General features: G+C 43.4%; 1 protein-coding gene across 7 annotated transcripts in view; it reads left to right on the forward strand.

The window, feature by feature from the left end:
* The window catches only part of LOC144755958 (signal transducer and activator of transcription 5B), a 1,707,375-nt gene that overhangs the window by 89,084 nt on the left and 1,590,869 nt on the right, over positions 1-27,422 (forward strand). For 2 of the 7 annotated variants that reach the window (XM_078645394.1, XM_078645398.1), the window contains exon 2: positions 10,766-10,876. The exons of 4 other annotated variants lie outside the window; for them this stretch is intronic. The gene's annotated coding sequence lies outside the window, so the exon portion shown is untranslated. Of the gene's footprint in view, positions 1-10,765; positions 10,998-27,422 lie in introns of all 7 variants that reach the window. One more of the 7 variants, XM_078645395.1, reaches the window with a different exon arrangement.

A 27,422-nucleotide genomic window follows, 5' to 3' on the forward strand; every position in this document is an offset into this window, starting at 1 on the left:
CGAGTGGGTCAGTGCTGACCCCGAGACTTCCTTCACTGCCTGCAGCGCTGCTCTACGTTCGTCCGCCGTCTGGAAATTCGTCGGTCGTTTGGAACCCCGGTCGCGCCCACGGTGTCGCTTCGATCGTCTGAGAGAATGTTCCTGGCGCTCCTCTTCCGCCCTGAACCTAGCTCCGTCCGTGCCAGCCTTGTAGGTCTCCCACCAGGTCCAGGCCGCATCCGACGTCGGGAAGAACAATGCTTTCTCGTCCACCACAACACGGAGTCTAGCTGGGAACAAAAGTGAATATGGAATGCCTTCCGTGCGGAGCTCTCTTTTGATAGAGAGGAAGGAGGCTCACTGTTTTTGGGTTTCGAATGTGTAGTCCGGGAACAGCGTCACCTTAATGTTATCCACCTGGAATGGGCCGGCTTCTCTGGCTCGCTGCAGTAGCCAGTCCCTGTCCTTGTAGTGCAGAAGTTTAATGACCACAGGGCGAGGAGGGAGGCCCGGTTTCGGGGGTCTCGCCGGCACTCTGTGCGCCCTTTCCAGAGTGAAGAAGGGGGAAAGACCCTCCGGGGCCACCACTGACCGCAACCATTCGTGCAGATAGCCCACCATGTCCGTTCCCTCAAATTTTTCCGGCAGACCCACAAGGCGCACGTTGTTCCGGCGGCTGCGATTTTCAGCGTCCTCGGCTCTCCTTTCCAGGGTGTGGAACCGGTCTAGCACCTCCGTGAGCTTCCCTTCCATCGATTTTTGCGCCGGTACAATATCCTTTAGGGTGGCCTCCGCGCCTTTGACTCTGTCCGCAAGTTTCGCATGGTCGGCCCGTAGAAGTCCAAGGCCAGGAGATACCTGCGCAATGTCGCAGTGTAACGCCTCCTTCGTAGCAGCGATCTCCAGTATCTTGTCCTGCATTTGTTGGAGGTCCGTTGCTGGTTGCGTGGCGTCGTCAGGCGTTTCTGAAAGAGGAGTCCCCTCACTCTTAGGGCCTTTGGGCTTCCCCATGTTCTCCACTGGTCGTCGTGCCGAGTCCCAGGGATTTGCAGCAGCGGTAGGCCCACTCCGTGATAGTACGGTCTCTGGGCGTCTGTTCGGGGTCTACTCCACTCCCTCCACGATACTCCGGCCTCCGGGTCTTCTGCAGTGTCAACGGCCTCTTCCTCCTGAGCTATAGTTAGTGCCCTGTGATCGTTGCAGTGGGGTCAGTAGGGCTCCCCACGCAAATCTCGGCAGCGATGGCTATGCAAGGCGCACTGACCAGGTGGCCCCTCCCACGGGTGTCCGCTCTGTGTAGGACGGTGGGCCAGGTGGGAACCCGGTCCCCACCGCGACGCTCGCCGGTCGTCTGCGCGCCAGGCAGTCCCCGGCCCCAGGGGTAGTGCTATCCATCCGTTCCTCGATCGCCCTCGTTGATAGTCGCCGTGCCCGCAGCACTCAGCGGAAGAGGTCACACGTGACCGCCAGGGCTCGCCACAGTCAGTAGCCGTGGTACCTATCGGCGCTCAATGTCGCAGGGGGGCACCCGGCTTCAGGCGAGCAATAAGGCAGGGATCACCACTAGTCAGGCCGCTATTAATGTTGGAGCGCCTGCCAACCTCAGGCCGTGGATCTCTATCAGCCACGTAGCCAGCCACAAGGATGGGGTCGCGGTGTCTCTCAGGCAGGCCCCGCAGCAGCGGGGGCGCCGTCAAATCCGCATGCTCAGCACAGACTGGCCGGCAGGGCACTAGGGGCCAGCCCACTCCCGTCGCTGTGTTCACTATGGGGGAGCCCCCTGCAGCTGGGCGGGATCCGGGGACTTGGGGGCTCCCGCTAGGAGTGCAGGCCCCAAAGCCGGGGCATAAAGTTGAGTTCCGTCGGGAGGGGGGCGGGGCTCCACCGGGCCCCTGCGGCGGCGCTCCGTGTTGGCCGCGTCGCAGGCAAGGGATAGCGGCTCACCAGGGCGTCCCAGGCCGCGTTGTCAGCTATTCGGCCACTCCTCGCAGCACAGGCAGGCGTCGGGATCCTCAGAGGCGCTCGGCGTACTGCAGTCCGGGAGCCGCCATCTTGCAGTCCGGCAGCCCAGGCCCACCGCAACGCTCGATCACCGCTGTGGTCGGTCCTCAGGCTTAACACCCGCTCCGGAGCAGGTTCGGGTACAGGTCCCGGGATCTACCCGATGTACGTGGTGATCCCGGGTCCCAGACAGGATTCGCGTCGGATCTACGGGCGGAGGGTCGGGAGCCTCGTTAGGCTGCGACCGTCCTCATCGGCTGCTAGCCACGCCCCCCAACCATGGTCACACCCTTCTCGGATATGGCTGAAATATGTTGCGGTTATTTCTGGGGAAATGCTTATGTAACTTGCTGGTGCCCACTGTTTCTGTGCCTTGTTGAAAAAAAATTGTTAATAAGAATATAAAAAAAAAAAAAAAATATAGTAACTTGAACTGCGATTTAAACAAAAGTGCATTACTTTTATTTATTTGAAATTTCAGAATTCTAATGTGAGATTTGTAGTATCTTAAAGTTATAAATGATTAAACTGGAATCAATTTGATTAGGAGTATGTTTTAATCAAAGCCTCAGCCACAGGAACAAACTTCAACTGACCACTTGGAACCCTCATGTATATTCCAGAATCTCCTATGAGATAGGAATACTAGAACAGAGTTTCAGCATCTTAAAGATACATACAATAGAGATAATAAACAACATCACACATCTCCCTCCCAAAGAAAGGCATAAAACAATACATTATAGAAAAGATAAATCCTCAATTGAACATAAGACAAGGAGAGAAGACTATAGTGAATAATCTCTTAAATAAACAGGGAGTCTACGTACTCTCTGACTTCTAAGAGAAGAAGATAATGTATTTGAACTATTAACAAAATTAAAAGTTGGAAGATGTAAACTTTGTCTTCCACCATCTCGTATAGGAATTCTTGACTTAACTACAACCACTCTGCTCTTGTTCCAAATTCTTCCATCCTCGGTTTTGATGGCATTTCTAAAGACTTTCACCACAGCTTTTACATCAGTATATTTTGACCAGGATCTACAACCAATAGGAGCTTTTATTCGAACAAGATCACCCACTAAAACCTTCTGTACATTCACACAATTTCTTTTATCATAATAAGACTTTCTTTCATCTAGTTTTCTTTCTTCCTTCTTACGCCATTCACCAATCCCATTATCAACCAAACCTTTGTTGAGATCCATCCAACCAGGACACATCCAAGTATTAGGGACCCTCCCTTTAAACAATTCAAACGGGGATCTACCAGTTGTGGAATGAGGTGCAAAACGGTAAGCATTTATTCTTTCTTGAAGAACAGACTTCCAATTCAAGCCAGATGACCTAGCTAACTGTATTGCCTCTTTTAAAGTTTTATTAACCCTCTCAACTGCGCCATTGGTTTCTGGATGATACAAAGAACATTTCTTATGCACCACCCCAGATTTCTTCAAATAATCTTCAAAAAGTCTTGAACAAAATTGTGGCCCGTTATCAGAAAGAAGACTATTTGGAAAACTCTCTTTCTTAAAAAGAGCATCCAGAAACTTTATCACTTCTTCCGAAGTAATCTCTCTTACAGCACACACCTCAATCCACCTTGAATATAGATCCATGAGAACCAAAAGATAAGGTGTATCACTTGCACCTGACAGGGGACCAATTATATCTACAGCCAATTCGTCCCAAGGATGTTTTGGTAATAGTCTCTTGACCATGGGCATTTGTTTTGTTTTTAATATCTTATCACTAGCACAGCACTCTGGACAATCTCTTACCAACCTCTCAATCTCTAAATCCATTCCGGGCCACCAAAACTGCAATCGTAAAATCTCCTTAGTTTTAACAATTCCAAGATGTCCTGAATGTGCATGAGATAACAGTTTCTTTCTAATTCCGAGAGGTGGCACCATTTTTGTTCCACGAGTTAGAAATCCTGAGTTTATTGAAAGCTCATCAGAAACGAGCGTCCAGGGTTTCTCTAAGCGAGAGTTAGTACTCAAAGAAAGCATAACCTTTTTAATCTCCTCATCCTTCTCAAGCTCATCTCTCCATTCTTTCTCTTCAATTGCCCCTTCTGTAATTTCACATACATTTATAGAATCATCAGAAAAACTACAGACATCCTCTTCATCAAAATTCTCCTTTCCTACCATTCTTGAAAGACAATCAGCTGATTTGTTTGACACTCCCGGAACATATTCAACAGAGAAGTTAAACTCTTGTAGAGAAACAATCCATCTTCTAATTCTTGAGGAAATTGCATCTAAACCCTTTTTATCAAAGATCTCTTTCAAAGGTTTGTGATCCGAAAAAATAAGTAACTTCGTTCCCCAAATTAAATTCTTCAATTTCCTCAATGCCCAAAAAATGGCAAGTGCCTCTTTTTCTATGACAGAATAATTTAATTCTGATCCTCTTAAACACCTTGAAGAACAACAAATTAAGTAATCCTTTCCTTCTCTTTTCTGTACCAAGACAGCACCAAGACCTTTTTCACTTGCATCAGTATATAGAATAGTAGGCAAGCCTGGTACAAAAGCTTGAAGAGAAGGTGCCTTATTCAGCTCAGACTTGATTCCATTAAATTCTTTTTTACATTCCTCAGACCATTCATATTCAACATTTCTTGCTGTCAACCTTCTCAAATACTGAGTTTTGTCTGCAAAATTATAAATGAATTTTCCGTAAAACTCCACCATACCAAGAAAGGAAATTAATTCCTCCTTGTTTTCAGGCTCTTTTACTTTATTGATGGTGTCTACCAACTCTTTTTTTTGGAAAAATTCCTTGATTAGTTATCCTGTGACCCAAATAATTCACCTCTCTTACACCAAACCTACACTTACTTTTCTTAAGTGTCATTCCCGCATCTTCCAAACATTTGAGAACAGTACATACACGAACATAATGTTCTTTCATACTATTACCATAAATTAACAAATCGTCCTGATAGCATCTCACACCAGGCAAACCTCGCAAAATTCTAGCCATAATTCTTTGGAACACTGAGGCAGCGGACACAAGACCAAACGGCATTCTCTTATATCTATAAGTGCCCATAGGTGTGATAAATGCCGTTAAGTCTTGGGAAGAATCATCCAATACAACCTGGTGGTACGCTGAGGCAAGATCTAAAGTGGTGAAGAACTTAGCCCCTTCCAATGTACTCACCATCTCATCTATATTTGGAAGTGGAAATCTGTCAACTACTATCTCTTTATTTAATGCTCTGAGATCCACACAGAGTCTAATTTCTCCAGTTGGTTTCTTAACAACAACCACAGGAGCCAACCATTCAGTAGCCTCCACCTACTCAATCACACCATTTTTTAATAACTTATGTATTTCTTCTTTTACCTTCTCTTGTTCCATCAATGGTATTCTTCTTACCTTTGCCACAATTGGTACAGCATTCTCTCTCAATCTAATGTGATGCTTATAGCCTTTCAAGCAACCCAAACCTTCTCTAAATACATTTGGGAATTTGCCGGTCAAATCCTCACCCAAATCCTTTTCTTCGCCATTCATATCATTAGTATCCACTTGTTGAATTTGTACTTGGGGATTGGCATTCGGATTCAAAGTTACACCAAGTTGACCTTGATGTACCCAACCTAGTAATGTATCTCCCTTCTTTGCAACATATATTTTTCCTACTATAATTCTTTTCCCAAGTTCTATTTCAGCCATAAAACAACCAACCATTTTAATAGGTTTATCAGAATACCCAAGTGGCCTCACATCAGATCTCATCATTCTTACTTTTCCAGCAAAATGTGTGTTAAATAATTTTTTATTAATTAGCGTTATGCGTGAACAAGAATCAAATTTGAAGTTAATCATCACATTTCCCACCTTTACAAGGTGCGTTGGATGATCAGTCACCTCACATTTTATCTCAAAAGTAATGGTTCTAACTTGTGGTTGTGACTGACTCCATCGCTTCCTTGTCAAATCAGATCTAAATACCTTTGTTCTACAAAACTTTCCATAATGGCCTTTCTTCCCACATACATTACATATAATTCTTAATGCTGGACACATTTGAGAATTTGCCAAATGACTAATTTGCCCACATCTAAAACAGGCAAATTTGTTATTCTGCCCTGGCAAACAGTTCTGACTTGCTGAATTAGATCCCAAGTATTCTTTCTCAGAAGTATTTTGCGTTTCATCTTTTCCACTTCTCTTAACTTGACAAACAACTTCTTCAATTTTTGTTTCGTCTTTCTTTTCACTTGAGAGTCCTTTTTCTTTTTCTTTTCTTAATTCACAAACACACTTCGTCATGTGTTCTACCTGCTTTGCTATGGCTAATACTTCCTCAAGAGGTGGTTCATCTTTCAACCATAGTTCTTTTCTGATCTCGTCATGTGCACATCTAAGTACAAACTGATCTCTAATTCTTTCATCGAGAGTCAAACCAAAATTACATGAGGATGCCAACTTTCTCAATGAAGAAACATATTCCTCTACGGTTTCATCTCTTTTTTGTTCTCTTAGACCAAAATGGTAACGCTCCATAATGGTACTGACTCTCGGGAGATAATGTTTGTCAAGTTGAGCAATCGCAATTTCATATTCATTCAGATTACGTTGTTCTCCTGCAGATAAGTCAGGAAGATGTTCCAAGACGTCTTGTCCTTCTCCTCCCAAGCAATGAAGAAGAAGAGCAAGTTTTCTTTCTGCACTCAGATTAGTTCCACAAACTCTCGCATAATTTGCAAAAATTTTCTTCCACTTTTTCCATTTTATGTTTGGTTCTCCTGGTGTATTCAAAAAGAAAGCAGGCTGGGTTACATTTTGCATTTGATCTTTCCTTCTAAATTGTATCTTTTTAGAATTATATCAAATTGTCTCTTTTAAAATTGAATTCCTCTTTTAAATAAATGTAATTTCTTCAGAATCTGTCCAGGCTTTTGTCACCTTATGATATAAGTAAGACTGTAAGTTCTATTTTTTTTTTTTGTTTTATTTTCCAGCAGAGCAGTGTTTTAATAATCGTCCTTTCTTTGCTCTATGATGTAATGCAGAATCTTTGTTCTGACTAATCTTTTCCCTGCTTTGTGATGTAATATAGATTCTTCAGCGTCGACAGCTGGTTATAAATGCTCAAAGAATTCTTTCTCTCGCACACACAGCATTCTGATTCTTCCGAGTCATCAGCTGGCAACGCTCAATGGATTTTTCACTCGCACGGAGATGTGCAAAGGATTCTTTCACACGCACGCAGCGCATGCGTTTTCCTGGTCATACATCTGTACTCGCGAGTCAATTTCAGCGCGAGAGAGAATGTATTACGTATCTGCACGAGACTGAGCGCGAGAGGCGTTCGTTGCCTAACTTCTTTGTTTTTCTTTACGTTTAAATTATATTAATATCCGTCAAACTTCTCCGCCCACCAAACTCCTCACCGTGTATTTCTTTTCCGTTTTACTGCCGCTGGGAAGACTTCGCTTCCTTCTTCGTTCTTTTAATTATATTCTGCCGCTGGAGGAGCTGGAGAGTCGTCCTTTTTGTTTTCCTTGTGTTGAGGCGCAGCACAGGGTTCACTCGATCGTCGCCAAAATATGTAGTATCTTAAAGTTATAAATGATTAAACTGGAATCAATTTGATTAGGAGTATGTTTTAATCAAAGCCTCAGCCACAGGAACAAACTTCAACTGACCACTTGGAACCCTCATGTATATTCCAGAATCTCCTATGAGATAGGAATACTAGAACAGAGTTTCAGCATCTTAAAGATACATACAATAGAGATAATAAACAACATCACAAGATTATACTTGATAATTGGATAAATGTGGCCTCAAAGTAAAGGCAGGGAAACAGGTGGCAAGTAAAATAAATAGGTCGAAATAAATGTTGTCCAATAACCTATAAAACTGGATAAAATACAAATACTCAAGCACTTCGCACTGATATGCAGAGGAGTCGATTGTAGAACACTTTGTGTACTTACGGAAAAGCTGCAAACCCTAAATTTCAGAGTCTTAATCAGTGATTTTTCAGTGTCTCAGTTGGGGCTTAGTACTGCTGAAAATCTAGCAGTGCCTTATGTTAGAAATCTGTTAATGGTAGGAACATTGGTATTCTCTCAATAGATATTTTGGGACATTGCCGAGCATTTGCTTTGCCTTTTGTCAAACTTATTTAACTTCTAAAGCAAAGGCCTATTCAAGTCGACCATAACAGTGCAATGAGTTTGCGAAAGTGCTCTCAACAGCCCCCATTTAGACAGTAGCGCAAGGGATTTCTCAAATGCAAAAATGCTTTGGTGTGAAAAGAAAATATGACATTTCATGTTTACCCTAACCCTTTCACTATGGAATATTTCCTCTACATAGACTCCACGGTACTGGTTTTAGGATTGACGGGCGTATGTTAGGAAAGCTACAAAGCTTTCATTTCCACTATTGCCTTTTATATGTGAAGGAACTGAGTAAACCTGCACAAAGGGATTGCATCGTTTTGTCCAAGTTTTTGTGAAACTGGTCCATAGTTACAATGCTACTATGGCAATAAAAATGTAATCTGTAAAGTTCTGTGTGATTCCCTGAAGCTAGTTTGGTTTTGTATGAAATAACTACAATAAAACAACAAATAATACCTAGTCTTCCTAGTTGACGGAGGTACTACCTTTAATGTGAGCTGTTCATCCTGTCTACTCTCAGAGCAATCTCTTGCAAGCCCTGATTTGTATATTTTTAAATAAGAAAGCTGTGCATCCCAGGCGGGAAAATAAGGTTTGACTCAACTGAAAACGTCCAGTTTTAGCTTTCTGACCCCTGATATTTTGACATCCATTGTGGAGTAAGCTGCCCCAGTTGAGCCTCACAGACTATAAAGTCAAAATAAAACCGTTTATTCCTCCAGACAATCTTAAAGTGGTACTTCAATCTCTTATCTCAAAACTTGACTATGGCATTGCCCTCTTTACAGGAACTCCAAAATATCACCTTGTGCCCCTTACGGCAGTTCTCAACTCAGCTACCAGACTACACATCTTTCCTGCCCTCAAGAGTCTTAACTGCTTCCCATCAGAGGAAGTGCATCTTCAACACGGTCTGTATCACCCACAAACCCAAATACCTAGAAACTAAAATCTTGAGAGCAGGAAGAGTGAAGGCACTGAGAAGCTCCACAGCTCTTCTTCTCATTTCTCCTAACCTAAATAAGAAATCGTCCCAGGCGTGCTCATTCTCAGGAAATGCTTCGAAAATCTGGAACTCACTCACCAGGTATCACCGCTGCAACCCCTCTTTTCCTTTCTTCAAACTAGACCTTAAATTTCTACTTCTCAACAGCTACTTGAACACGCACATGAGCTGCTCTACGTTTCCCTCATTGACTGGTTCCTTCAATACGCCCACCTGACTCTTATCAGTCTCCTATATTGTCCCTAAAGCCATTTCTCAATGCATCCTTGTATTTTACAACCACCTAATGATGTATTGCCCTTTTTTTCTCTCTGTGAATCCCCTCATGTACTCTTGTAAATGTAATCACATAACATGTAAAGAGCTCTGATACCCTTGCTTTTAGCTAGCGATATATAAAACTCAAAAATGAAGAAATAAATGAATATTAATAAATAATAAAATAAAAAAAACTCTGCTAGAATTGAATTATAAACTGTAACCTATAGGACACACTTTTATTTTGAGGCCACCTGCCTGTGGACAGCTAAGGTAATAGGCTTTAGGTGTGTTGCACTGGTCAAGAATAGAGAGTGTATGTTCATTGTGCATGTTCCATGTGTGGATTAGGGCGAACATGGAGCATGTGTGGACGTAACAGAGAATGAAAGATAGAGAGAGGAATGCAGATTATAGGACCATTCCTGTGGCTCTCTGAAGTTGACCAGGTTCCAGTAAAATGAAGAAGGGATACAGATGCCCCTTTGAATTGGAGAGATATTTTCTGCCTGCTTCTTGCTTCATTCTTCCCCAAAGGCATTGCTGCAGACAGTTTTGCATATGCAGCAGCTGAATGGTTAGGCCTGCCCAGATCCCTCCCTCCATCCCTTCCGCCGTCCCTACCTCCCTCCCTCTTGTGTCTTTGTCCGAGTCTCTCCTGTTAGAGCAGCTCTTGCTCCACCTTCTTCTGCTGTCAGATTTGAGTGATAGCGACCTTTTCGTGACCAGGCTAATAAACAAATTGACAGGAACTCTTTAAAGTCCGCTCCAGAGATGTATATATATGTCTTCAAAGCTAGAATAAATACTGGGTATTAACCCAGATCAAAGTGCTAGGAAGTTCATTGGCAGTGGCAGGGCCCACATAGCAGTGTGGATTAAAATAACTGTTGTTCTAGAGTCCTGGTCCTTGATTGCAGACCTCCTCACCAGGTGGGGTCAACTTGCAAGGAGAGTTGTAGACTTTCCGGAGAAATAGGATATACCTGTGAAGAAGAGGAATTGATGTTAATTCCTCAGAGGAGAGCCTACTTTTTGAAGTTATCAGCCAGCTGCCTGGTGAATAAGCAGCATTGCAGGGGACTTGGGTCCTTCTGCAGGTGCTGTATCTGTCTTGGGGGATGAGGCCAACTCACTGAGCAGAATGGAGACTACAACAGTGTCCTTCATTAGCATGCAGTATAGAATAAAAAAGATCTAATTTGTGCAGGCAGGACAAAGAATTGTGACAATTTGGAGTGGCATCTAAGAGAGTGGGTATTCTGTGGCGTAAAACAGAACCAAGCCACATTGCAGCATTGTGAAATCGTGAGCCTTTGAGTGATGATTTCATGGAGCCCTTGTCTATTTCCTGCAGTGACTCCGAGGGACTGGAACACTGGCCTTAACTATCCAGTGCTGCATCAAAGAAGCAGCCCAGACTGTGGCAGGAAGAAATTTGTGGTCTTGATCTCGCAGGAGTGTGAAGGCAAGTGTATGGAGCAGCAGGGCACCTCTGTAGCTGACTGATTTGTGGTGGCTCATGAATGTCTACTAGGAAAATAGTTGAACAAAGGGAGCTTTAGAGGATCTATAGCTTCCCCAGTAAGGTATCAAAATTCTGTTTTCAAATTTGTTGTTTCTTGTGGGAAATATTTGTCAGTAATATTTTTAACTGCTTTGGTCCTGGCTGAAAATCCGCGTGGGCTCTCTAGCTAAGATGTGATGTTAATGATGAAGCCTGTAGGGTTGTAATACATGATTTAATGTGCCTTGTCAAAGCCAGTAGGTATTTCTTGTACATTGTGAATGTTCTGATCAAGTCCTTAGATCTCATTTATTTCTTTAATTTGTAAATACTGCTCTTCTCGTATATCCTTATGCATACATACGCTTTATAAATAATAAATACAATACAATATTGTGTTCATTGTGGAAAGCTATATGCTTGCTTAATTGGCATGTAGATAAATATTTCTAGTTTTATATATTGGGGCACACAAGTTTTTACTAGGTATAGTGCAGATAATGTCTGCTGACTAGATTAATGATGTTAGTTCCCCTTTTATCCCCCCGTGTGTGGAATGTTCAGGATAGATATTTGCACAGGTTATTTTGTGAGGCCCCCTTTGAGGCGTTTACTTAGTATTCACACTTAAAACTTTTTAACTAATTTGATATACTGTTTTGACAGTTCTATGTTTTATATGTATATGTTATTGTACGCAACATTTGACTGTGCATTACATTATTTTTTCTTTTTAAACTGAGTTTCCTACTCCTTAAAGCCTTGTACTACTCTGTTGTCGCAACTTGGGAGCCAAATACGGACAGGGTGTCTTGAATACAATAGTATGCCAACTCTGTGACACCAGTGGTAAATTACATTTGTTGACACAACTGAAACCTGGTATCCTATTGATGCCTTTTGCCTTCCTGTACCTGTCTTCCCAATCATCCGCTGAAGAGACCCTTGAATCTGACAAATATTACAACCAGGACAGTAAACAAAATCTATTTGCATTCAGAAAGACCTTTGCCTTTCTATTCTCCTATTGCTGTTAGCAACTATACCACTGTACATTGAATGCTTGATTTCCCAGCACATGGTGAAGCTGAGAATGTAATGTTGGCTTTAAATGCCTGTTTCTCTTTAAGGCTCTGACATTTCCTTTTTAGAATACTTCATGTAGAAGAGGGTTCTTAGTTCTTAGAATGAAGGACTGTGAAGTTCTAGGTCAGTTACGACCGGAGACTGTTGCTGGATGAGGCGAATAAAGCTTACTGAACAATCTTACAACATCATTTAATTATTTCTTTATTGAATATACCACATTTTATTGGCGACGATCCTACCTCCGTGACGCCTCAACACGCAGTCTTCCAGGATCGAATTTCCTCCCCAGCGGCTGTTAGAATCAACAAAGGAAGCGGTGTCTTCCCAGCGGCTGTGTGGACGCGACAAGAGAAGTGCCTCGACTGTATACTACGGTGAGGAGCACGGCGGGAGGATAAATTAATTAAAAAAACGGATCTTTAGTAAAGAATGGGAAAATAACGCGCACCGCGTTAGAGTGTCAGTTAGCAAGGCTCGCGCTGCTCGCGTTTCAACTTGAAGGTGCTCGCACTGCTCGCGTGATTGAACACGAACAGGAAACGCAACGCGTTCCAGGAGACGCCTCTTTGCGTGTCAGTGACGCGCAGCGCACACGTGCGCTTCTATGAGGAAAATACAAAAGGTCGAGAAGAGAAAAGAACGACCATTATTCCAACGCTCTAAGTAAAGACCATTATTACACTTTACAGGATAATTCCATAGGAGGAATGAAGCTTTGTTCAAGGGAACAGAGGCAAAGATTGTATGAACATTCTTTTACATTATAAGAAAAGAACATTGCAATTATTACAGAATAAACACATACAAAGTTGGAACAGAAAAGTCTTAATTGATAAATAAAGCTTATTTAAAAAGGGAAATAAGTTGATATTAATGAAAGAAAAAGAAATACAGAGTATAAATCAATTTCTGAAAGTAGAAAAGAAGAACACAGTTAAAAGAAAATCTACATTACAATCCTAGATTAATAGTTAATAAAATGCAAAACGTAACTCAACCTGCGTTTTTTTTGATAAGTCCTGGAGAACCAAATGTAAAATAGCAGAAATGGAAAAAAATATTTGCAAATTATGCTAGAGTATGTGGGACCAACTTAAGTGCAGAAAGAAAACACTCATTATTGTTGCACTGTTTAGGCGGAGAAGGTCAAGATGTGCTAGAGCATTTGCCAGAACTTACAGCTTCGGAACAAAGGAACTTAAATGAATATGAAGTAGCCATAGAACAACTAGATCGACATTATCTTCCAAGGTTGAGCACAATAATGGAAAGATACCATTTTGGTCTGAGAGGTCAAAAAAGGGATGAGTCAGTTGAAGACTATGTATCTGCACTAAGAAAATTAGCCTCTTCGTGTAAGTTTGGTCAAACTTTGGAGGAAAGAATAAGGGATCAATTTGTATTAAAATGTGCTCATGACAGTATTCGAAAAGAACTTTGGCTGAAAGATGAACCGCCTTTGGAAGAAGTACTAGTGATAGCAAAGCAAGTAGAACACATGACGAAATGTGTGGATGAACTCAAAGGAGAAAAGGAGAAATTGGTTGAACCGGAGAAGAAAATGGAAACAAAGGTTGAGGAAGTAGTTTGTCAAGTCAAAAAAGAAGATAAGGTGGACACTGGGAAAAATGACAATGGAACGAGTAGATTTAATTCGAGTTATAATATGTCGAACAAATTTTCTTGTTTCAGATGTGGCAGCAGTGGCCATTTAGCTAATTCACCTGGCTGTCCTGCTTTGAAATCAACTTGTAATGACTGCGGGAGAAGGGGTCATTTTGCAAAATATTGTAGAACGAAGGGAAACAAAAGAGATAATACTAATAAGAGATGGTCTCAACCACATGTGAAAACTGTAACTTTCCAAATTAGTAGTGGTCCATTAGAGCATCCCACACATGTAGTCAAAGTGGACGATGCTATGATTGAGTTCAAGTTCGATTCATGTTCTCAAATCACTATGATTGATGAGAACCTGCTACATAAAACTTTTGGTAAAGATGTAAAATTATTCAAAAGTGATATTTTACCATTAGGGTATGGCAACAAACCAATTAAGATATTGGGATATTTTATGGCCACAATGGAATTGGGTTGCAGGATTATTCCAGGAAAAATTTATGTTACCAATTTTGGGGATGCATTAATTAGCTGGAGAGACCAGCGTGATCTAGGTGTTACACTGAATCCGAATGCCTCACCCCAGGTACAAATACTAGAGGTAGAAAACCTGTCTGATATGTTTGCGGAAAAGTTTCCAGAAGTATTTAAAGAGGAATTAGGTTGTTTAAAGAACTACAAACATTGCATAAAACTAAAAAAGAATGCTATTCCAATAGTTGCAAGGGTAAGAAGGATTCCACTGGCTGAACAGATAAAAGTTCAAAAAGAAATTGAAAAGTTAGTAGCAAATAATATAATTGAACCAGTAGAGGCAACAGAATGGTTGGCACCTATTGTAGTAGCTAAGAAGCCAACTGGGGATATTCGTTTATGTATTGACTTAAGAGCTTTAAATAAGGAGGTAGTTGTAGACAGATTCCCACTACCTAATATTGATGAGATTGTAGGTACGTTAGAGGGTGCAAAGTACTTTACCACTCTAGATTTGGCATCTGCCTACCACCAGGTAGAATTAGATACTTCTTGTCAAGATTTAACTGCATTTATAACACCCATGGGTACTTTCAAATTCAAAAGAATGCCTTTTGGATTAATATCAGCAGCCTCTGTATTTCAGAGAATCATGACCCATATTCTTAAAGGTCTTCAAGGGGTAAAATGTTACCAAGATGATCTATTGATATTTGGATCAAATATAAAAGAACACAATGAGCGTGTATGTGATGTGTTAAAAAGGAAATGTCAGAGCCTTAAAGAGAAACAGGCATTTAAAGCCAACATTACAGAGAACATCTGATTCAGCCTTGCCAAGTACCACGAATCCGGCATTAGACTAACGCATTTCAGTGTGGTGAACCTTATCAACACATTGAAATGCAAAATCACGCTTTAAAGCGACTCCTCTGCTGTCATGCAGAGCGCTGCTATAATGCATAATGCGTACTGAAATCTGCAAAGCAGCGCCGTGCTCACTGCTACTGGCAGGCTTGGGGCTGGCTCATCTGCTCGTAGCTCAGCTCTAGCTGCTAGTGGTACTCTGATTGCTACAGTGTTACACAGACCACGCGGCATAACTGATGTCAGGCATCAGTGCCCAACTGATATCACTGAGTGACAAAACACACTTGAAAAGGTGGGTGACGGTCCGCCCTTCCACCTGCAGGGCCAACAGGTGCTATGTCATACATTTTTGGCTGCTGCTGCAGTACTGTGGGCAATGGCAGTGCAGTTTTATCAAACACGCTGCGGCCTGCCCCGGACGGTATATGAATCCCGCAACTGGACAGATCACACTAGCAACTTCAGCTGACTCTCGCCATTGTGAACCTGCTCAGTCAGTGCTGGCAATATAAGGACAAAGCTCGCCGCTCGCAGACCAGGGCAAGTCACAGTGTGTGCTAGAATCATGCGGGAGTCCACAAGTCATTACGGGCCGGCCACAGGGCCCACCGCTTGCGCAGCGCTGGCATGCCTCGCAAAGAAGTGTCTGTGTGACAGAGCAGATATAATCTTCTAGTTGCACTTGTGTGGTATAAAAAGAAGCATTACACGCACCTGCTAATAATAAAATGTGTATTTTAGCGTGGTCATGACAGATTCAATCTTCAAGTTCTGAGCTGCCTGCCCTGTGTTTCTGAAATAGTCATGCAGCCTATATGCTCACTGTAGTTTTCAGCTCTACTAGGTGTGCACTAGTCTTACTTGTTTAGGGTTGTGGATGCGAGACTTAGAGCCACTGTGGTGCAAACCCGCAGGTAGCCAGCAGTGCACCGGACACCGGGGCGGTCGGCTGCTCAGAAGTGTTAATGATTTTTTGTAGTGACCTAAGTGTGTTAATTTTTAAATAATACAGCCTGTCTGGCTGTGTGACCTAGGCTATGTGTGCCTCAACCTCTCCTGAGGCTTGCCCAATGCCGTGCTGTCTGAGGCGGCCAGAGTCCGCGAGTTAGTTGACTGTTGACTCCATTATTAATTTATGATCTAGGTTGAGGCCGCTGAGATCCATGTTGGGGCCTCTCACATGTTACAGACTAAGCCTAGCTCGACTTCGGGCACTACGCTAGTGCCATTCCTTTTCTGGTGCTTTGCAGCAGTTTTAAGATATTTTTAGAGTTTCTCCTTGCTCAAAAGCGTGTAATTTCTGATATTTATATATTTCCCTCGTCTTCATTCGTTGATTTTGCTCGTGAACAAGTGTCACTCATAGTCTTTGAATGGCACTCCTAATTACAGGCAAATTATGAAAATGTCACACATAAGCAATCTGAAACCTTCGCAGCTGTTTTGATTCTGCAGCCATGAACTGTGAATACACCTGAAGCGGTGCCTTTAGCAGGCGCTTACAGGTGTAAACAGTAGACCTGGATACAGAAGGTGAGGAGGAAACAAATGTGGGATCACACTCCAGGCGCGCAGGTGCCTCTCCACGAGCTCGTCAGCTCAAAGTGGCTCGAGGGAGCCTTTTAAACAGGAAACAAATGTGGGATCACACTGCTTCACCTCCCAGCGGGTTTTCCACTAAGCATTATGGTGGATGCAGTTCATCAAGCGTGTGTACTTGCACAAAAGTTCTTTCGAGTGCTTCACCAGGTTGGTACAGGTCAATGCTGGCCATCTCTAAACATGTGTTTCTGGATTATTATCCGTCATCAGTAGAGATTAGGCATGAAAATATTTGGGGTTGCTGAGCAGACTGCCAAAGGCTTCTCGGTTCACAGTACCTCTCCAGGCGCACAGGTGCCTCTCCACAAGCTCTTCAGCTCTAAGCAGCTCGAGGGAGCCTTTTTAACAGGAAACAAATGTGGGATCACACTGTTTCATCTCCCAGAGGGTTCGCCCCTAAGCATTATGGTGGATGCAGTTCATCAAGCGTGTGTACTTGCACAAAAGTTCTTTCGAGAGTTTCACCAGGTTGGTGCAGATCAATGCTGGCCATCTCTGAACACGTGTTTCTGGATTATTATCCGTCATCAGTCGAGATTAGGCATGAAAATATTTGGGGTTGCTGAGCAGGCTGCTAAAGTCTTCTCGGGTCACAGCACCTCTCCAGGCGCGCAGGTGCCTCTCCACGAGCTTGTCAGCTCAAAGCGGCTCGAGGGAGCCTTTTTAACAGGAAACAAATGTGGGATCACACTGCTTCACCTCCCAGCGGGTTCGCCCCTAAGCATTATGGTGGATGCAGTTCATCAAGCGTGTGCACTTGCACAAAAGTTCTTTCGAGTGTTTCACCAGGTTGGTGCAGAACAATGCTGGCCATCTCTAAACACGTGTTTCTGGATTATTATCTGTCATCAGTAGAGATTAGGCATGAAAATATTTGGGGTTGCTGAGCAGGCTGCCAAAGTCTTCTTGGGTCACATTGGTTTCCTGTTTAAAAGGCTCCCTCGAGCCGGTTGAGCTGACGAGCTCGTGGAGAGGCACCTGCGTGCCTTGAGAGGTACAGTGCCCTGAGAATACTTTGGCAGCCTGCTCAGCAACCCCAAATATTTGATGCCTAGTCTCTACTGACGACGGATAATGATCCAGAAACACGTGTATAGAGATGGCCAGTACAACTTTGTAATTACTCGAGACAATCCTGCAAGCACACATGCTTGGTGAACGGCATTGACCACAATGCTCAGGGGCGACCCGCTGGGAGGTGAAGCAGTGTGATCCCACATTGGTTTCCTGTTTAAAAGGCTCCCTCGAGCTGGTTGAGCTGACGAGCTCGTGGAGAGGCACCTGCGCGCCTTGAGAGGTACTGTGACCTGAGAATACTTTGGCAGCCTGCTCAGCAACCCCAAATATTTGATGCCTAATCTCTACTGATGAAGTATAATGATCCAGAAACATGTGAATAGAGATGGCCAGTAAAACTTTGTAATTACTTGAGACAATCCTGCAAGCTCACACGCTTGGTGAACTGCATTGACCACAATGCTCAGGGGCGACCTGCTGGGAGGTGAAGCAGTGTGATACCACATTGGTTTCCTACAGAAGATGAGGAGCCATCATCTCTGAACAAGGGAGTAGTTCATTACCCCTTCAGTAGGTTTTTTCAACTACTTGGTGCTTCTGTCAGATGTGATTTAAACAGACGATTCATTTTCTGTGAGCATCAACTGCACGAGCTTCCTGGCGGTATAAAAAAAAAAAGCCAGTTTAAATAATTCACATAAACTCGAATATCTTTTGACCTGGCTTGCTGTCTGTTCTCAGCAGTCATGTTATGGTGTGCCACATGAAAATTTTATAAGCCGCTCTGCTTCTGTTTCTGCACAGTGATTACCTCAGTATTTTAGTTCAGCATGCATGCGTGGCTTATTCTACAGTCTGATGCAGCTTGTTCCCCCTTGTATCAGTGTACCCAATACACATGCTGTCACTGAAGAGCCTTTCTCAAGTATATAGAAGGCGTGCTGTTATTTGTCAAGACTACTTCGTATCTTCCTAGAATGCCAAAGCAGTTGTAAGGTCTGAATCGTACTGTGAGCAGATTTCGTTTTGAAACTAGTACCAGATTAACTAAACTAGGAGCAGATTACCTAAACTGCTATTCTCTTAGTTAATGTTTATTTTGTATTCAAATTGCCCCTGAAGACACTTTTGAATTTTCCAATAGCTTAATAACTGTTTCACAGCACTTGTAGGAGACAGGTAAAACTCTTCTAGTTGCGAGTAGGAGACTATGTGGAAAGCTGAATCTGGTCTTATCCATTTTAAAACAGTTTTTGGATGAAAACCTGTCAGTCCATACAGTTCATATAATCCTTCAATTCTATGTAATAATATATAAAAGTATGGTAGACTGTAGTTTGGCCTTGTTTCCAACTTCTGTAGCTCAAGTAGTTTAAGAAGATGAGATCTCTGTAAAACCTGTGACAAATTGAAAATATTTGACAGCTAAGTCGATATTGGTTGTATTCTTCAGTGGCATAAAGCGTTACCTTAAATGGTCCATAAGACCTTTTAAAGTGGAAATCTATGGGACAATGAAGACTGAAACCACTGGTAGGCGCTAGCATGTTCCACAATCGGGAATCTCCCAAAAAAGCTTGGCTACGTAACATCAGGGAGCGTCTTTAAGTATCTTCAGTTTGTAACAATTATAGTTTCACCCTACTATTGAACAAGCTTTAGCACTTAATATGTTACTTCAAAAGCAACCCATCAAATAGTTAGTTCTTTGCAAGGGTGTATTTCCATGCAAATACTACCATAGATCCAGAGAATGTTAAAATTCATAGTATCATGAGAGGTCAAGATTGAAATAGATTTTACAGTGACTGGGAGGACAATTAAGCATAAAATACAGTGCCTCCCTTTTAGCTGTAATGTCCGACTTATCCAATATTACTTTTGTAACTGGTTGTATCTTACTATACAACACTTACATAGCATATCTTTGAATTCTGATATATGCACATGATTCACTCTCTTTTTGAGGGATTTGTAGCAGTAAGTTGATGTTAGAAATTGCAGGGAATCTCCTCTTTCTTTTGACCTCTTAGTGAGTGTGTTAAGTGTGGTTACCCCTAACCCTTGTGTGGAGCTGCTGGGTTGTTGTTGTGGGAACTCTCCAATGAGCAATTAGTTGGATCACCTGTGCTTTTTTGGATCTTTGGGTGCTTATGCTTGATTATAAAGAATTTGAGGGGTGAGTCCGCCTTATCCGAGCTTGAAGGGAATGTCTGAAGTTGCATTTATTTATGTAATCAAAGACAGATCAATTGAGAAAAACTTGCGCAACTTTTGGCATATTAGGATTTTGTATTCATAGATGTTCATCATCTGACTATTGTGCAGCATAACATTTTAAACCGAGTTATTTATGACCTAAAATAAATTTTTCATTTTGAAAAGAATAAATGGTGGTGTTTTTAGACAAGTCTGTCTGTTTTAGACTTAGTTAATATGGTATACCTTATTGTATGTATCGTTCGATCTGGTTTTCCAAGAATTGAAAAATGATATCTAAACACGAGTGCGAGAATCAAGCCACTAACTGAAAAATATGAACGTTTTTAGGGGAGTTTATGTATATGTGTGTATCATCTGTTATTTTAAATGTTATATTTATTTTGTTATGGTATATTTATTTATACCGCGCACGGCAACTCACCAGAGTGTCCCGGCGTGTGCAGTGGAAAAGGAAGCTAAAGCCTAGCAGTAACTAGAAGAGAAGGGTTTTTAGTTTTTTCTTGAAGATTATAGGATCCTGGATGCCACGCAATGCCAGTAGCAGAGCTTTCCAGGCCAAACCAGCTTTCCGGACAAAAAGAGCTCCCGCCAAGCCTTTGGCAGTTGAACCTAGGGGTCTGCATCAGTAACTGAGAGGAGGAACGCAGCTGTCTCCCTGGGCTATAAAAAGCAAATCTCTTCTGTAGGTAGATGGGGCCTAGACCATAGAGGGCCCAATGCGCAATGGTTATCATTTTAAATTTTATCTGAGACTCCTCTGGGAGCCAGTACGGGGTGTGCAGATGAGCGCGCACACTACACCTATTTTACAGACCCAGTAGGAGTCTAGCTGCCGAGTTTTGGACTACTTACAATTTCTTTAGGAGGTAGCCAGGGATACCTACAAAGAGTGTGTTCGCATAGTCCAGACGGGACAGGATCAAAGCGCGGATCACCGTTTCTTTGGCAGGTCTAGGGAGAAGAGGGAGAAACTTTCTCAGTGCCTTCAAGGTGCCAAACAGGTCCCATCCAGCTTCTTGACCCGTGTTGAAAAGTTCAAATTTTAATTGAACCAAACGCCCAGATTTTTAGCGGCATTTCTCTCTGCACTAGGCAGGGGGAAGCCAGGGGGCCACAGCCTCTCTCTGAAGTTGGCAGGAAACAAACCGTATAAGAGGACCTTAGACTTCTCCTCATTGCACTTCAGCTGTGCCTGAGCGAGCAAGTGAAAAACAGAGGATAGGCAGTGTTGTGTAGCAAGGACTGAGTCATCGTCCTTACCCCAAGAGAACAGAAGCTGAGTGTCATCTGCGTAGGCCATCACCTTAGCCCCTAATGATTCTGCTAGATAAACCAGGGGGGGTGACTTAGATGTGAAAAAGAAGGGAACAAAGGGATGACCCCTGCGGGACACCAGTGGCCACCTGCTGAGGCACCGAGGCAAACGGAGGAAGTCAGACCTGATCATGTTTGATATGGTTTGTATTTGTTGATTTGTAGACTCAAACATTAATAAAGCAATTCAAAACTTTATTCAGTTTTATAAATATAAAACCATAAATGTACAACTCAATAATTTATAATACAATAAAAAAATTATCATGATAATCTATGTAAGCACATTTTTACAATAATAAATTCTAGGATAAATTACTATGGACAATTAGCTGTGCATAATATAGATACATTTCAGCAGTATGTCATTAATAAATGAAATGTATTTAATTAATAAATGCAATGTGTTTTTTAACTATACAGGCTAACCCATATCGACTAAACGTTTTCTAATGCAATGTACATAACGTATATAAGTAGCAACAGCAAAACACTCCTCAGCTAGCTCTGATTGCCGATGAAAAAGATAACGCAGGGATGCAATTTTAGAACAGGCATTTCCTCAATATAGGTTTAATGAAAATGGCCCTAGGCACTGAGGTAACGGGTTTTTAGGAACCCGTTTGGTGCCAGGGGATAACACCCGAAGACCTCTGAGTTCTCCCTGTTCCGGACCACAGAAACACGGAGTCTTCTAGTCGCAGTCAGAGATCAAGTTTTATTGATAGCTACCAAGTAACAGGTGTTCTAGAAGCACGACAAACACGGGTCATGTGTTCTCAGGAGACTGTTCGTTTTTACAGAACCAGCCTTCTCCTTATATACAGAAATAATAGCTGCAAGCAAGAATTCTTGAGTTTATGATATGGCTATACACATATTTCTACAATAATAAAAAAGAGCGAAGTCATGTAGGCAAGCCCGTATTTTAGATGTCCAATTCGTGATAGATTACCTAGCCAGGCCCGGAACTCCCATCAGATATCGGTGAAGCCCCAATAAAAGAAGGCACCTCCTAGTCATAAAACTGGCCATAAACAGGGAGCGTGGACAGGTGTGTATGTGTGTAGAAAACATGATCTGTACGCGGTGAATGGTTTGTGGTATGTTGTGCATTGATGCTATCGTGTTTGGCCACTGGGCGAGGAGCTGCCCAAACAGGTTCGGCTGGAGGCAATGGAGTCAGTTGGGACAGGTCAGGGGGGAGTCAGGGAAGGTGGACGTGTCCTTTTAGATAAAGCTCGACCTTTAATTGACTTATCATGAGGGCAAGACACAAGATGGATACCGTTTACAAAATGGAGTCTGAGGGGTCGGGACGGAAACTACGATTCAGGGGTGATAGCATGTCTCGATCATGACGCAAATGCATAGGAATGATGTCCTAATCATTATCGGTTCGTCGACACCAAATTCGTCATGGTATGTTGATGTTTCGGGACACGGGTATCGGACCTCGATACCGGGACAACAGTAGGGTCCAGAATTTCAGAACCTCAGACCCTCCTTTTGCCCTCATATAAGGCAATAATTCATGTTAATCCGAGTCTAAATCTGTATGAAGGAATTCGTGGAGATGCTGCTGTAGCATCATTCTGTTGCTCAGTTCGTCCCTTGACACAGGCTTCCGTACACATGATGTAGCACAGAGGCCACATAGTGCAGGAGCGCACTGTACACACAGACAGAACATAAACAGAAGTGCTAAGATCATCCCAATGAAGATCAGTGTTTTCCATCCCCAGGTAGCGATCAGTTCCCAGAACCACCCTAGTAAGGATCAGTCCCCTTTTTCTACGTGAAGGGAACCAGATATCTCGTGTAGCTTAGAGATGGCCTGGTACACTGTCGGTGCGTTATCAGGGATGAAAATGCAACAACTGGATTGGATCACTCTACACACACCACCACGATCGGCGAGTATGATATCTAGGGCAACTCGGTTCTGAAGGGTCATAAGTCGATCCGACTGAAGTTCGGTCGTCAAATTGCCAAGGGCTCCGGCCGTTGTAATCACGGCGGATTCAACTATCCTCGATAACTGGCGAATATTCCTGCTGTTCACCATAGCCCCCCAAAATGGCAGAAAACCCTTTGCGAAGTCAGCGAATTCCTGACCCGCGGTGTCGTCTTTACTCACGACACCTCTAGCTGTCCTTGTCCGATGGTAATCTGCTCTGGCCGTGTAGGTGGGAGGCAGCAGAAATGAGATAAAACATGTACCTGAGAAGTCAGGGGGCAACCAGGTGTAGGCTTGGTCATGACAGACGAAATACGTGCCTTTGGCTGCTAATAGTATAGGGGAAGTTCGGGAAGCGAACACATAGGTTTCCGTGCATATACTCTTTCCTAATTGTGCTTTGGGATCCCTGCCGATACCTTGTAAACATAAGTGACCTCGGTTGGGTACTATCCAAACTGGGCGGGATTTCTTTGCTGTCTGGCTCTTACTCAGGTAAACCCCATATTTAGTTACGTTCCAACGAGTGTACGGAGTGAGTTCATCTTTGGGAATCGTAAGATAGGTGTCGAACTCTCTACTCATATTTCTTATCCCTGCTACTAGTGCCTTGTTACTGGAATCACTCTCAGTAGAACGGGTCGGGTATGGTTCTAGGGCGAATAGGAACATGGTCTGGAAAGCCCACAGAGAACCATAATAACTGAATGGCAGGATGAAGTATGGGATACCCTTATCAGTCGTGTGCGGCATGAGTCCGCATACCCAACAGTTCGATGTGTTCATTATGGACTGGTGTTGGTGTAGAAGTTGAATGAATGAGTTATTTACAAATTCGAGTCTTCTGGCAGACTCGTGTTCAGGTAGAGGGTGAAAGTAGTGTGGAGAGATAGTAGGAGGAGGCGGTGGCCGGGTGTCATTTGAAAAAGCAACTTGGAATACGAATAGAGTATAACCAGTCAAAAACATCGTTATGCTACACAACATTAAAATACACGTTATCAAAAACCTTCTTTTGGCCAGTACAGTGCATAATTGTCTTTCAAAGTTCGTGAGTCTGGTAGGTCTCTTTACCCTAGGAAACTCCATCCTCTAGTTGCTGCCCGCGGTGGTAGGTTGGTTCTGCCAGGGAGTGCGCTCTGTTCAGTCCGGGGTAACTCCCTTGGACCAACCAGAACCGTTGACCTAGACGTCCCCAGTTGCACTCCCCAGACTTCAACCGCGACCCTAGCAGCAGAACCGGATGGCGGTTCGAAAATCAAAAATGAGCAAGTTTCCTGAGAGTGAGAGAGCTGAAAAAATCAAAAAAATAGTTCTTGGGGGAAGGGAAATCACATTAGTTTGCTTTTTATTTGTCTCTTTATCTTGACCTTAGATTATATTGTTGTTTCCCAGGTACGGTGTGGTCTTCAAACAATGTCTCAGGTTCGGTAGTGTCCAACTGCATAGACGGTGGCACAAGTCCTTGTAAAATATGATCACTCTCCTTTTCGGTACTAGTTTCTTTTAAACGTGCATCGCTGAAAGGGATGAAGCGAGGTATGGATTCTGTCTCGGAGTCGGCTATTCCTTCGTATGGAAGGGGCAGAGGGACCCGTTTACAATGGGTCCCGTGCACCCAGTTCTTTTTGCCTTCGACCCGAAGAGCTGATCTCGTGGAAAGAAGTACCAGGTATGGTCCAGTCCACCTCGGCTGTCCGTTGTTTGTGCGCTGGAAATTCCGCACCAAGACCCACGTGCCGGGTTCGATGGAGTGACCTGGATCGTCAGAGGCTGGCGGAGAGGAACTGTGAACCTGTTGGTGTAAAACACGCAATTTAGTTGTTAATTCGCACAAATAGTCAAGCAGTACGGGGTGCTCTATTTCGCTGAGTTTCTTTGGCCTTGGCACGCCCCAGACGTTGGCTGGGCGGCCAAACACTATCTCATGGGGGCTAAGTCCTAACCTGGAATGGACTGTCATTCTGGTTGACAAGAGTGCTAGGGGCAAGGCGTCAGGCCATTTAAGACCTGTACAGTCTTGGATCTTGGCTAATTTGAGCTTTAAAGTGCCATTGTAGCATTCTACTAATCCAGCTGATTGGGGGTGATTCGCAGAGTGAAACTTTTGGTGTATGCCTAAACACTCACACACTCTCTTCATCACGCGTCCTACAAATTCACTTCCATTATCACTCCAGACGATTCTAGGCATGCCGAATCTCGGGAAGAACTCTTTGACAAGGGCTTTGGCAGTTGACAAGGCAGTATTGTCCTTAAGGGGGTATGCTTCCACCCACCTGGAGAAAGCGCAAACAACAACGAGCACATACTTCAGATTGTTGCATCTCTCCATGTGAATGAAATCGAGCTGCAAAACCTCGAACGGATACGTTGGAGGCGCAAAATGACCAGCTGGAGTTGGGGTTCCTCTACCGGGATTGTACTTCAAACACACCATACAGTTTCTGACCACATTCTCTGCATATTTCGGGATATTGCTATTTTGCCATACTGGGGCCAATACTTTACAGATTCCTTTCGAACTGATGTGCGCAAATCCATGAGCCATTGTTACTACTGCAAGTACATAGGCGTTAGGTAATAGCCATCGCTGGTGTTCTGACAATTCGACCCAACAACCATTCGCATCTAACCTACCCTTACTTTCTCTCCATTCATTCACCTCTTTCTCAGATTGCCTCGGCTTGTATAGATTTCACGCTTTCGATGGTGTCCTCACACATTCCCACATCAGTAATCCATCTAGCGGGACCTACAACATACATCCGACTCATTGTGTTCCTTGCAGTCTCTTTCGCAACCTCGTCTGCAAATGCATTCCCGCGGCCAACATCATCCTGAATCTTTTTGTGTGCACTTCATTTTACAATGGCAACTTGCAGTGGCAAGGTCAGTGACTCGAGGAGTTCATTAACTAGCTGACCATGTTGTATCTTTGCACCATGTGACGTAAGAAACCCACGTTCACGCCACAATCTCCCAAAACTGTGAGCCACACCAAAGGCGTATTGACTGTCAGTGTACACATTCACTCGCTTTCCTTTCGCTAACACACATGCTCTGGTAAGCGCAATTAGCTCTGCAGCTTGTGCAGAATTATGGGAAATGCGCGCAGTCTCTATAATGGTGAGTAATGTCGTTACGGCATATGCTGCAGTCGTATCACCATTCGGCAGCTTGAAACATGAACCATCAACCCATAAAGTATCGTTGCATTCAGGAAGGGGAGTGTCCTGTAAGTCTACTCTCCCTTTTGTCTCTTCTTCTGTCCTAAAACAGCAGTCATGGTTATCAATCTTGTCTGTTTCTGTCGGAATGGGTAATAACGTTGCGGGATTCAGTGTATCACACCTCTTTATGTGGATGTGACTTGCTAGCAGTGTAAATTCGTAACTGGATAGTCGAGCGCTAGTAAGGTGTTGTGTCTTCGTCCTGTTTAGTAAAATGTCTACTGCATGCGGAACCATAACGATCAGAGTATTGTTCATGACTAATCCAGCGGATTGTCGAATGCAGACCGCTGCTGCGGCGGTAGCCCTCAGACAACTTGGTAGGGCTTTAGCCACAGGGTCTAGAGTTGCCGAAAAATACGCGCATGGGCGCTGTCTGTCCCCAAATTGTTGTGTTAAAACTGATAATGCACAACCTTCCTTCTCATGGACATATAATGTAAAAGGCTTACTGTAGTTGGGGTTTCCCAACACAGGAGCCGAACATAATGCATCACGCAACTCGTGGAAACTCGTTTGACAATCTTCAGACCAGGGCATAGGATTTGGCGTGTCTTTGCAGAGTAGTGCCAGCAAGGGTTTGGCTAGTAGTGAGAAATTCGGTATCCATTGTCTACAGTACGATGTAATGCCCAAGAAGGCTCGAACCTCTCTCTGTGTCCTTGGGGCACTCAGTTCTGCAATTGCCTGTATTCTTTCTGGTGTCAGTCTCCTTCCCTCCTTCGACAAGATGTGACCTAAGTAGGTTACTTCTTGTCGGCAAAATTGTAGTTTGGAAAGAGAGACTTTGTGCTTCATGTCACATAAGTTACGTAATAATGATAACGTAGCTTTCTTGCAAATCTCTTCAGTGTCTGCAGCGATCAGCAGATCGTCTACGTACTGAATCAGAGTTGAACCGTTCGGTAGAATAATCGTGTCTAGTTGTGTTTTCACGGCCTGACTGAATATTGATGGGCTTTCGCAGTAGCCTTGAGGAGCGCACTTGAAGCGGAAGCTTCGTCCTCCTAAATTGAATTCGAAAATATCTCTACTCTCCTCGGCAATCGGGATGCTGAAGAAAGCGTTCTTCAGGTCAATCACCGAGAACCAATTTGCTGAAGCT

Source organism: Lissotriton helveticus, chromosome 5_1 (assembly GCF_964261635.1).
Source record: "Lissotriton helveticus chromosome 5_1, aLisHel1.1, whole genome shotgun sequence".
Classification (NCBI taxonomy): Eukaryota; Metazoa; Chordata; class Amphibia; order Caudata; family Salamandridae; genus Lissotriton; species Lissotriton helveticus.